Source organism: Manis pentadactyla, chromosome 8 (genome assembly GCF_030020395.1).
Source record: "Manis pentadactyla isolate mManPen7 chromosome 8, mManPen7.hap1, whole genome shotgun sequence".
Lineage (NCBI taxonomy): Eukaryota > Metazoa > Chordata > Mammalia > Pholidota > Manidae > Manis > Manis pentadactyla.
In genome coordinates, this window is record NC_080026.1 from 50019172 (window position 1) to 50033136 (window position 13965).

General features: G+C 38.6%; 1 protein-coding gene across 1 annotated transcript in view; it reads right to left on the minus strand.

The window, feature by feature from the left end:
* PCNX2 (pecanex 2) overlaps nucleotides 1–13965 on the minus strand; it is a 388374-nt gene that overhangs the window by 119945 nt on the left and 254464 nt on the right. The window lies entirely within an intron of this gene.

Genomic DNA, 13965 nt, shown 5'->3' on the forward strand with positions numbered 1-13965 from the left:
ATGGAAGCTGTTGCATTTGCTAGACAAGCCAGCACAGGAAAAAACTGAGTTCTGGGGAAGAGTAGGGGGTGAAAGAGAGAAACTTTATATGGACTAAGGATGAACATGAAGGGGAGACATGCTTAGTGGTTTGGGCTGGAGATGCAAAACACGAATGTGCCGAGAAGGATGGAGAAGATGGACTGCCTAGTGGTAGACCTCTGCTGTGTGGTAAGAGGCAACTGACGACCTCTAGATGAGAAATCTACTGCTGTCACTTCTACATATAGTTAGTTAAGTGTCCTACCAGGATGTTCCCCAAAACTCCACATCCACTCTTCATCCATGATGGAAACTTCAAGTGGCAGGATGTGTTTGTTTTTAGACTGGCTTGCATATGAGACAATAAAATACATTCACCAAGGCCAAGATTTGAAAAGAGAAGAAAAAACAGAGTTCTTAATTCAGCTCAATCAATGTTACATAGGTGTTCAGCCCATAGGTGAACATCTATGTTCTGTATAAGACCACAATGACAAGAAGGCAAAGGTTGGGAAGTAGGGCCAATAGGAAAGGTCGAAAGGTCCAAGGAAACAAGACACCTTAGTCCTTCAGTAAAAAGCCTGGTGACTTTGCAGCCAAAAGATGAGGTGACTCTACATTGGTCCATGCAAGTGTCATGAGACAAAAGGAGATTAGTTAGAATCCTTGCCACATCTTCCTCTCACTTTTCTCATCTCACCATATTCTCACGAATATCTTGGTTTGGAAAACAAATTTAAAGTAGAATTAAACAATGTTGGAAAGCCCACTGATGATGAATCAAGGACAAAAGTTCTCTCAAAGGCACAGCAAAAATGGAATTCTTAAGAAGCAACATCTGATTATGACAGGACTCCTGGGGTCTCAATGTGTCCTGTAGGGACTAGTCACAGACCTAGCCATGCACAATCAGAGGTAGAGAGAAGGGATGGGAAGGTGGACAGAAGGACAGAGGGAGAGAGGAGAGAACGAGAGGGATATAAAGATATGGAGAAAGTTGGGAGGGTAAAAAAGAAAGTGAAAATGGAGGAGAAAGAAATGATAGAATCAAACTAAAGGAATATGGATTCTGGGAAACAAAAACAGATGTTTCATTTTTGTTAATAACTTTTCACTCTCTTTACTCTTGCTCACATGCATCAACCACAGAAGGCTGATTTCAATTGGCTCCCAACTTCTTTTTTCAGAAAGGCCACTTTAGTTTAGTACTAGGATTTCTTTAGGCTTCCTTAATCCACTCTGGACGGGACTCCACAGCTCCCAGTGCCTTTGAGCTTCTGACAACTGTGAGAACAGTAGTTGAATCTGTTATGTCAGCTTGAGGTCACAGGTCATAGGTTCACCTAAAAAGAGTTTCTCCCCACCACCTTACCTTTTACAAGTCCATAGGTGACTTGTACAAACTGCGACTGACAGTTCTAACAGACTCAAACTCTTGACTCACTTCTGTTAAAAGATATGATTTTCTTTAAAGGCCAATATCATTTACTTTCATCCCCACCATTAACCCAACCTGAAGGGAGACATGATAATTACAAAAGAGAAGACATCCAAGCACATAACTCTAGATTACATCAAAAGCAATAGTTCTAAGACACGGTGGTGGACTCTCTCATATTAAGTTGTTCATTTAGGTCTAACCAAACTATCAGACAAAATACTTCTGGGTTTGAAACTCACTAGTCACCCTAATATTAAGAATTTTTAGTCTAGTTATTAAGAATTAACCTTGTAAGGCAATATAACGCAGAGAAGACAGGTAATGATTCTATAGTATCTTACTACCCTGGACAGTGACTGCAATGGGGTATGTGGTGGGGACTTGATAATAGGGGGAGTCTAGTAACCATAATGTTGCTCATGTAATTGTACATTAATAATACCAAAAAAAACAACAAACATAAAACAAAAAACAAAACAACAACAAAACATGCAGTCATCTGCGGCATCTTATTATACTGATGGATGGTGACTTCAATGGGGCATGGGTGGGACTTAATTATATGGGTGAATGTAGTAACAATGTTTTTCATGTGAAACCTTCATAAGAGTGTATATCAATGATACCTTAATTTAAAAAAAGCAAAAATAAAATTAACCTTGTGACTCATGCCTTGGTAAAAATTATAAGCATAAACAAGATTACCTTATATGGTATATGATGCCCCAAATACTCTACAAATGAATCACGGGTTTATGAAAAGTTACTCCTGTTGGGTTTTCAGTATATGACTATATCCTAGGAGGTTTTTGAGCCACCTTCTGACAAAGATAGTAAGTAGGTCAGGCATAGCAACTACAATCAGACAGGCATCCCTAGGGAAAGCCTCATCTGCAAGTTTAAAGCCTGAACTAGTTAAACTTTGCTGCATTATGATTCAATGAATCTATTACAATTATTTTTTGCTTACAACAGCAACTTGTATTTACAAATAAGCAATACAAGTAATCAGACATATGCACTCTCACGGTCTAATTGCAGCCAAGGCCCCAGTATCTTCACTCTTTTTCCTATGTCTCCCTATTCCTTGTTTTTTTCATGCACATTGTGAAGAGTAAAATACGAGGTTTCTAGAAGATTTCCAATATGCAGCTCATGAAACAGACCCTGCTGTTCTCAATCACTGAAGAAGCCAGATTTCCTGAATGCCAATTCTTTGTATCTATGTTCTTCCACACTAATTTAATGTTCTTAAGAAAAAAGCCCACCAGAAAAAAATATGTGGTATAAATGTGTCAGGTGTGAACACAGCACAATGATTAAGAGCATTGGGTCCACACTGCCTGGTTTGAATCCCAGCTGGCACCTTTCATGGGGATGATGATAGTACCTCCTCAGTGTCACTGGAGGACTCAATGACTTCATCCTTGTTAAGGACGTAGAATAGTGCCTGACAACTATAAGCGCAATGTAAGAGTTTAATAAGCAAATGTTAAGACAAGAAGATATCTTATTTTGAGGATGTACTTAGCTCACAATCAGGAAATTCTAGAGCCATCTTCTAAAACAACTGAAACTTACCAAGTCCAGGTCTTCTTATATTTTAGACAAGGAAACCAGACTCAGAGAGGTTAAGTGGGCTACTCAGACAGTGAGTCATTGGGTCATGTGAAACTAGAGATCAAAGCTCCTGGTTCACCCCTCAGTGAGCCTTCCTTGAAGGCCATGAGCCTTCCTTGAAGGACAGTAGCAAGGAAACCTGCTTGATGTGAAGTAGCTGAGAAAAGGTCTCCTCCACTTAGGCCTTCCTGCTACAGCACTGAGGTAGGGTCACAGGCATGGACATAACAAATTGTGGCAGCAGCCACTATCTGGGACCTTTTCTCCATGTGCACAGTGATAAAGGGCCACAGTCTGTGTTTCTCAGTATAAATGCCCAATTAATAAAATATAATACCACCCAACAGCCTGGGGACATTCATGTGGATCTCACCAAGGCAGGTGGCAGGTTGCATCTGTGTTTCTTGAATGCACAGCTCCAAGGAGATTGATATGGCTTAGATATTTTATTCCTAAAAGTGTGGAGAGGGGTGCTCCAGGTTAAAAAGAGTCAACTTCATATTTTCCCTTTAAACTTTTTCCTTCTCTTCAAGGGTGAAATCAGGTGAGAGAATAAAAAATGTGTGGGTATCCAAAAAGTGATATCTAACCACAAAAGGAAATCTAAATATTGATCATTAATGTGAACTGTATGAAGAGGCATTTTAGGTACCATATTAGGCCATGTGTATAAAATAATGAAACATTTAAGGTAAGATTTAATGAAACAGCAACACCAATGCCTTTCTAGTAGTTACTCCCACAGGCAGTAATATTGCATTGAAGGACTTTATATTGAAATCCCATTTAAATTAGCTATGAACTTGCATCTCCTTAGCTTGAGGCCTCTGTTTTTATGAAGTTTATCTTATTCCTAATGTTTTGCTTCCAAGATCTTAAATCTCAGCTCTATTAAAGCATAAAAAACTTCACAAGTCACCCAAGCATAACTACACAAGAAAACATAATCATTTGGGTCTTTTCCACTGAAAACACTAGAAAAACAGTAAAGAAAGTCACAATGCAGTAATTCTGCCTGTTGCCCAAAGAAAGACACCATGAATACTCTCATTTCTAAGGACTTTTTTTTGAAATATCTTCTGAATTAGGCATAGACATGCTGTTATGTCTCTGCTATTGAAAGGAAACCCAATCTATGTAAATTCACAAACTGTCTTAAGAGAAATATCACCAAGTAAAGATGACCCCAACATATTTCCTTGCTAATACATTGTGAAATATGGCATATGCCATCTTTCCTCTGGATACTCCCTCTACAAATCTTCAGTGAAAAACTCACCATTTATTGAACACTCTCCTGTTGGGCATTGTCATAGAGCGCTGCACATATGCTAGTCCATTTGATTAAATGGTAATTTTCTCCCGAGTCTCATCACCACCCTTCCTCCTATTGTTCCAACTTTACTAGTCTCCTGGATGAGTTCTATCATTTACCATTTTTTTTGCATTTGTTGTCAGATTCAGCTACTTTCCTTCTCAGAAATGTATGCAAATTGTGACTGTCAATGGTTGAACTTGAAGAGGCATGTAGGACTGAAAGGAATCCCAGAAACTGGCTGCTGGATTAAAGGTGAATTGAGTTAAAAATGAGAGAACCCTAAGACAGTGCTTGAAAGAGAGCAGACACACATTGAGTGCTTGAAAGAGGGGCAGACAGATGGGAAGAAATTTGGAGGTTCAAGGGGAATAGGTTAATAAACTCAGGTGGGAACCTAGCTGAGGGATTCAAATGCCAGGAATAAAAAAGAATTGGGGAAAACTATCAGACATTTTGAGGCACAGGTGGTGATGGGGGCAAAAGACAAATCTTCAAGAAAGAATGGAAAAAGTAAAGCTAGGAACATCTCATATGAGGGATACCACTTTTTGGAGAGAAACTTACTTGCAAAAGTAAATGCATAAACAGATTGCAGGGACTCTAGAACCAGGATATACAGGTTCCCTACAGATAAAACAAAAATCTCCTTCTGGAGATTAGTTCACGGTGAAAATTAAAAACTACACTAGGAAATGAGCAAATGAGAAAAAGTCAATAGATACAATACACAAGATAAATTGCACCCCAAGAATTTGAATACAAAAATATAAAAGAATTGAAATAAATGAATAAAGAACTGACATAAAAAAGAAACAATATAAGAGTAACATTACATGAAAATGAAGACATGGCATTGGAAAAGAAAGAAGTGCCAATGGTAGAATCTGAAGATGAAATCCCTAAAATAATCAAAAAAAGAATAAAAATAAGTATATGATGATAAAAAGGAAGAATGACCAGGAAGATATAATTGGAATATAAGTACTTAGCCACATAGTCTCAAAATATCTAAAGTGAAAATGGACAGAATTACAAGGTAAGATTACACATCTACAGTCATAAGGAGAGATTAATAAGAAACATATCTCAGAAATGATAGTTTAACTAAAAAGTCAGCACATAAAATATTTGACCAACACAATTAATAAGCTTAGGTACATTTACAAGAATTGATGACTTACTAAACTACAAAAGAAGTCTTAAGCTATGCCAAGAAGTGATATAATGCAAATCTTTTGCAATAAAATTAGAAGCCAATTATTAATAGGTGACAAATAATAATAGCAACAACCAGCACAAACTTTGCATTTGTATATAACATCAACATAAACAACATTGAATTAACAAAGATAAATGACAATCAAAATTAGGAAACATTTTTCATACCAATCATAATTTGTGGAACTCAGTTAAGCTGTTTGTCGAGGAAAAGATATAGCCTTAAAATGTACATCTTAGAAAACTTAATGGTTTATATTGGCAAGCTATTCTTAATATAAAAAATGAACAAAAATATGAGAAAGGAAAATATAGATGTTGTCTATTAATACAAATGCAGAACTCCTCAGTAAAATATTTACAAAATGAATATATGAATGTATGAAGATACATTGTGATAAAATTTGTTTCATCCCATAATAGTTTAGTATTAGAAAAAATGTCATTATATTTCACAAAATAAAGAAAGTAAACAAAGAAAAACCATATGATGTCCAATTGAGACAGGAAGGATGTTGAGAAATAAATTCAGCATTCACTCAAAAAAATTCCCTGCAACTTAGTAATAAAAGAGTTCTCAAATGTGATAGAAGATCAGGGCTATATTGCAGTAAAAACCATATCTACTAGTAAAATGTAAAATATCAGGATTATTCTGGCAAGAAGCATCAAACAAGATGAATCTGATTAACCTACAACAGAAAAGTGAAAACAACCATTAAGGGAGACTAAAATATAAGGAAGGAGAAGGAACCCAGGGTAATAGTTTATCATCTGTGAAGGAGACTGGGAAATTGTTACTAGGAAGAGAAATAGGAATAATTCAAGAATGAGAGTACCCAGCAGGGGTGGGATACTTAGGCAAATGATTCTGCAGCTAATAAAGGAAAATGCAACAAGCACTGATCCTTTGATTAGCCAGCCTTATGCAGTCAGACAAATTTGAACCCCTAGGAGAACATGACAAAAAAGGTTAGTAAGGTTCCTATTTCATAGCTGCTAATTAGTGTACCCATAAATGCTAATGAAGTCACTACTGCACACTGAAATTCTATAACCTACCAAGAGGTAGGAATGCACAAGCCTAAAAGGTCTTGCTGAGGCCCCTGAGAATTAGGAATTCAATGTAACCCTGCATCTAAGTGTGTGTTTCTGCTTGTAGTGGGCAGCAGGCATGCAGGTGCAGGTATGTGGAGAGGTGGGTCACAGAGGAAGAAGGTGAGCGTGGAGTTCAGCATGGAGGAAAGAGGACATAATGAAAGGTCCTGGTGATAGTTCTTTAAGCAGCCTATCCAAATTGACCTTGAAGTGAACAATATAGTTTATGCATACATTCTGTCTTCCTTTTCAATTTGTTAATCTTTTAAATTCCTTATATTAGCCTTCATCTAACTATGTAGGATACAGTTTTTCTATCTTTGTTTCAGACTTTATTTAAGAAAAGGCAGGTTTCTAGATTCTGTTTTGGGAATTCTCCCATCTCAAAATTCCATTATAATCCCCTGGGTGGCAAATACTGCCTTTAGGAAGAGGGTGTGAGGGCCAAGTTCATAAGTCTCCCATCAGGACACATGCTGCTGCTTTTACTTGTATAGCGTTTTAATAAGAGACACAAATAATGCTAATGTGTACAGCTCTAAGGCAGTTTTTCCCCCACCTTCTTTTAATGCCCTCCTGTCCATCCCATGCCTCACATACCTCCAGAGTATCTAACGTAATACTCTCTTGAGATTTTATACTCATAAAAACATTTCATCAATCCAGTAAGTGCAGGAATAAGGTGATTCATACAGTGATGTTCCATCTGCTTTAAGCACCTAAACTTTAAAGATTTGTTTTTTAAATAAAAATATAATAATGCAGGCTCACTTTTGAAAATACCAAATAGTTCAGAATTGCATAAAGTATAAGCAAAAGTTTCCTGTTACATACTTCCTTCTGACCCAACTTCCAGCCCAAGCCACAGTTAGTGATTGCTTGAGGAGTTACCCTTTTTGGCATTTTTCTACATGTGCACATGCACAATACATGTTTATATATATACATTTAACTTAAATTGAATTAGCAATGTATAATGTTCTGAATCTTGATTTTTATACCTCATATATCATGAACATATTTGAACATTGGTACAAATTGCTCTACCTCACATCTAATTAGCTGTATAATACTCCGTGGTTTGGCTAGACAATCTGTTGAATCATTACACTACTGATAGATATCGAAGTTGCAAAATTAATTTAAAAGTATAAAGAAAACTTCATACATTCATCTAAGAGATCATACAAAGCTAGTGCGGTGGCTGTTAACATAGTGCACTCCCCTGAGCTTGAACACATGGTCTAGACTGGGCTGGTCATACTCTGACATCCCCTTCTGTATATGACACTTGATGTACAAGTAAGCAGAGTCTGAGGTATATACAACAGGTACATCGCTGCATCAAAAATCCAGCAGAAGTAAAGGCATGCTCAGTTCCAGTCATGAAAACTATTTATTTAATTCTACATGGTCCTCCACAAGATGTCCAGGTTTCAACAAAAAAATTATGAGGTATACAAAAAGGAAAGAAAAATACACTCCTCAAAGATATAGCACAATCAGAACAAGACTAAAATACGACACATATGTTAGACCTATCTGATGGAAAAATCAAAAGAACTATGATTAATATGTCAAAGGCTCTAATGGAAAGAGTATACAATATGAAAGATTAGACAGACAATTTCAGCAGAGAGATGGAAACTATAACAGAAAGACTCAAATGGGAATGATGGAAATGGAAAACACAGTAACAGAGATATCAAATGTTTTCAGTATGCTTATCACACTAACACAGTTGAGGAAAGGATCAATAGAAATGACCAAAACTGAGACCCAAAGATAAAACTGAATGAATTCAAAACAGAAAATATTATTGAATATCCAAGAGCTGCATAACAATATTAAACTAACATTTGCATACTTAGAACCACAGAAAAAGAAGAGAAAGGGAACAGGCCAAAAGTATTTGAAGAAGTAATGGCCAAGGAATTTCCAATATAATGACAGACACCAAGCCACAGATTCAAGATCAGATAACACCAAAAAGGACAAAAACCCACATAAACTAACAAGTGAATACACAAACAGAAACAACAAACCATACACAACAACTAGGCATGTCACTCTGAAAAGACAAAGAAAAAATCTTGGAGGCAACCGAGAAAAGGGACATAATACATAGAGAAAAACAAGAGTAAAAATTACAGAAGACTTTTATCAGAAACCATGCAAGCCAGAAGATAACAGAGTGACATTTTTTTAAGGGCTCAGGGTCATTGCCAATAGACCTACACTTCACAAACTGCTCAAGGAAGCTCAAGCAGAGTAAATATGATATAGGTTGGAAACCTGGATGTACCCAAAGAAATAAGGCATCAGAAATGGAATCAGTGACAACAAAATGGTTTTTGTCTTATTTTCAATTGTTCTAAAGGAGCAGTTTTGCTCTAAAGCAAAAATAGTAACCGTGTATTATGTGACTGTAGCATATGTAAAAATGAAATGTATGACAATAGCACAAAGAATGGAAAGAAGGGAACTGCTGAAATTCTTTATGCTAAACATGAAGTGGTAGAATATTATTTGAAGGTAGCTTCTGATGAATTAAAGATTTACATTCTTAATGTAAGAGCAATGGCTTTTTAAAAAGAGGCCTAGGTAATAAGTCAATTGGAGAAATAAAACAGAATTAAAAAGTAGTTCAAAGTGACATCCCCTCCACATTTTTCCTGCTACTCTTTCTCTGACACTTTAATTAGTGACTCTCTCTGGAGGCCCCCACAATATGTGGCTTATAACTTCAGATCACATGAAAAGTCAGACAGCATCCTGGTGACAAAAATGGGCTTTGGAATTAAGACAGACCTGGGTTCCTATCCCAGCTCTGCCTCTCAATGATTGTGTGATCTTGGACAAGTTCACTCCACTGAGTCTTAGAATTTTCATGTGCAAAGTAAAGACACCTATCTCAGACATTTATTGTGAAGATTAAATGAGATATTTCATGTAAATTTTTATCTCAGGACTCAGCATATAATATGTGCTCAATAAATACAGATCATTTTATTTACTGCACTTCTGAAACAAAGTATTTCTTATGTATTTTTTCTCTACCGCCTCCACCACTGGAGTGTCTGCTCACAGGCTGCAGGCACTGGGTGTTATTTATAGTTGGACACTTTCCTCTAGCAGATAAGTAGGATAGGCACATAATGGATGGAAGTGCACTGAGTGTTTTTCGGAAAGTGAAACAATGAGTGAAGTAAAGCTTCAGATGTTTTCCCAGCTCACCAAGTGACACATGCACGGCTAGAGCAGCACGAGTTCAGTGGAGTTTCTTTTGTTACCGGCTGATTCTCATTTATAAGCCAGAGCTTTGTGATTTCCACAGATTTTCCTTACAAGGGAGGTTTTTGTCCACTTCGTCTCCCTGAATGTCTTAAACTTATCCAGGAACAATCTCAACCTCATCAATAGCCTTTCTTCACCTGTGGCAGGGGCACAATGATGTGATCAACTCAGAGTACTTCCAAAACTGGTAGATCAAAGAAAGAAAGGATGGGGAAGTCTCTGACCTTGAAGATTTTGTCCCAAATATGAGCAACTGGTAAAGAAGACTCTCTGGACTCTGCAGGTTCACATATGTATGTCCTGCAGGACCAGAGGCCTCTGACTGGCAAAGGATGGCAAATGCTGGTGGTGGACCTGGAAAGAAGATGCTCCCCTGACGGACGAGCACACTGAGCTCTTCTTCGGGAAGCCTCTCATGGGGCCCTTTGAAGGGGGTTCTCCAGTTGGCTGAGTAAGGTAGCTTTCTACAGTTTTTTCAGGGAAGAGTCTAGAACTGTCACCTCTCCTGAACTCCCTGAGGCCACTCAGGTCGGTTTCATTTACCTTACACATCAGCTTCCCAGGGCTGCAGATGTTCATCAGCACTGACTCTTCAATCCCCCTGATGACGGCACACCCACTGTCCTGGTGGGACGGGTGGGAGCACTGAGCCGGCCAGCAGCCTCCTTTGGTAGGGAGAGCTGTGGGCTTTTTTAAATGATCGGAACCTGGAAATAGTTCTATGACATACTGACAGGGACCCTTAACTAGGTAGATCTTTGAATAACATGACCAAATCCATATATGTATTAAAATATACTTTGGCATGAGGATAAAGGAAAAATGAAAGGGGAAAAAAAAGGTATAACTCCTGTATACTAGGTTTGATGCCCCAAAAGAAGAGGAAAAAACTAATCCTTACTTTGAAGGTTGAGGGGCAGAGTAGCTGCTACATTATTTCAGCCCTACTACGACCCTTCCCAGGAAATCAATTACAGTGACGTGCATGGTTCAAGTTAAGGGAATCCCATCCCCCTGAAGTGTGGGTCCTGTACTCAGGGGTGGACGACATGTTAGGCTACAAATCTTGACTAAAGGGTGTCTGGGGCTATCCAGGCACTTTCCAGCAGTTACATGACACAGTTAAGAGCAGAGTCATGACTACAGCCTCATGTAGTGAGCTGGCCAGTTGGATGACATCAGCCTGTCACCACTGGGGTAGATCTACAGCTGGACACAGATTGTGATTTACTCCTCTCAGTTTTGTAAGAGAGGCTCAGCTGATTAGAGAGAAAGAGCAAGCAACATGCTCATGTCAGAGAGGCCAGAGCTGCTGTCCATGTGTTAACTCCCCCATGGTGAACAGACAGCAGTGAGACAGCTAAACAAGATTTATAGGAAGCCAAGAAAATCAAAACACACACCCTGAAAAGACCGAGGAGGGAACTCTAAATGACCCATATGCTCAATTTAAAACCTTCGTCCTCCTACATACTCCCCTGCCCCTGCACTGTGAATCATCATCTCTCTAGAATAATAGAATATCACCCAACCACCGCAACCAAGCTGAGACTTCATTTTTCAAAAAACCAGTTTTTCCATCTCTGAGCTCTCTGCTGAATTCAATTCATACGTACTGAGTAACCAGTATGACATGCATTTTGTTAGAGGTTGCAGGAGGTAGGGGATAAATAAGCACAGCCATGGTCCCACCATTCAAGGAGTTCCTGATCTTAGCAACACAAACATACTGAGTTTATTTGTGTTATTTGTTTCTGGACACAGTGTAGAGCTTTGGAGATTCTTCTTCTGAACCACCCGAGGTGGCAACTACAAGGGAACATGTGCCCGAGAGCCCAGAAAATATACCCAGTTCCTGCAGTGGTTTGTGAACATTCTGCAAACCATTCTTTACTCCTGTGCTAGTGAGATTGCGAATAGGACCCAGTCCAAGTCTGCCTGTGTGAGAGTGACTTTGGATAAATTACTGAATAATTGGTACAAAAGATCAACATTCAACATTCCACAGGGATTGATTGTATAATACTGTGTGCCTGACCCTGTTTGGGAAACAGGGACATATCAGTAAACAACAGAGCCAAGGATCTTTGCCCCCATGGAACTCACATTCTAGTGGGAGGGACAATAAAATGACAAGTCAATGATAGACTACACAGGTGATGAGTGCTATGGAAAAATGGTAAAAATAGTGCAACACAAAAGAACTGGGAGGTAGGGGTGCAGGGCAGAGTAGAGGCAAGATGCAACATGAAGCTGGGTAGTCAGGGAGGGTCTGACTGAGAAGGTGAAATCTGAGTAAAGCTTTCAAAGAAGTTATGGAGTGAGCCCAGTGGGTATCTGTGGAGCAGATTTTTTAGAGGCAACAGCAAGAGCAATGAAGAATTGCAAGGATTACACAAGGGGGAGAATGAGAGAGGTGGTCAAAGTCATCATGGGGAACCAGCTGGTGCTGTTTCAAGGGCCAGTGTATGGGATGGGGCTTTTACTCGGTACGAAATGGAGAGCCATTTATGAATTCTCAACAGGGACAAGATCTGGTTTGCGTTTTAAAAGAAAAATTTGGGCTTTCAGTTTCATCTCCAACACGAAATGAGAGCAGAAGTTTTCACTCCACTTTTACAACAAGAAAAAGTTGGACAAATTGAAAATCAATGTCTCTTCTTAGACCCATTAAACAATTGATGTCATGGAGAAACCTGCCATTCTGGGATCTGGAGAGACAGGGGATCCAAAGCATCAGTGAAACCCACATAACTGGGGCAGGAGTTTCTAGAGCTGCCAGGTGGAGAGCCCATGGTAAATGGTGACTTTGACAAAGTGCTGGAGGCTGTGTGGGCTAGCATGAGATTCAGAAAGCCCTAAACACCACAGTCCTAAGGGGCCCTCCGTACTTTCACGGTCTTGTTTCCAGAAATCCCAGTAGGTTCTCATGGTAAAGAGTCAAGGAAGATCATCTCTTGGGTCAGGCAGAGAGAGGGATGATGAGGCATTGTTAAACACAGTGGCCCACCCTAAAGCGTAAAGGGCTTTTCCTGAGCCTTGTCTCAGCTGGGGAAAGGGAATTACTTTCCCTCCAGCTCATCTCACCTAACAGAGAAAAAAAAAACAGTCAACAGGGTCAGGTCAGGGAGGAAACAGATTGATGATCCTACTACCAGAAAAGGGGAGAGATGGTTATTTTTGCACTACAAAACTTATGGATGAGTCCCACAATCCAGTGAATACTCAAAGGCAGGCAGTTAATTTTTAATTCATTTGTGTACTCCCTATCAATCCTACCACGTGAGTTGAATGCTTAACCAGTAGTGGTTATGCTTGTTGCCCAAACTGTTTATATCAATTTTATTTGACATTATAATGACTTTATACTTCAATTGGATATTATACAAACTGATGCAATATGAGTGCAAATGAAAAAGAGTTGTTTCTATCACAACAAAGTTGAATGCTAATGATGTGATGAAGGCAAATCTCTAAAAATATTGCTATGGACTCATATGAATGAGAAGAGTGTGGGGAACAAAGAAAATGTGAACTGCTGTCAGATTGCTTCACAGGTAACTTTAATTTCTAATTTCAAGTAGAATTTTTAAAATGGAAATGGAAACTGAACTTCTTAGAAAACATGGGCACAGTTCATGCAATAAGACCATATAAGTCCTCATTCAGTAGATTCTTACTCAAAAAAAAGGCTGTGCTCTCCTTCAAAAGACTGGTAATAAGAGTTCATGTATAAATTTTAAGCTATTATAAAATTATAAGATAGGTATGTAGGTACCATTTATTATTATTTCCTGCTTCACTTCAAGTAACCAGACAATCCCCCTGCCAAATTTAGTTGGATAGGAAGTTTCTACTGCTTTGTGATGCTCCTTCCCAATCATCCCCATTCTTTCCTCTCTATTTCTTTCTCACTCATACTTTTAAATCACAACCAGGCTGCTAGTATGTA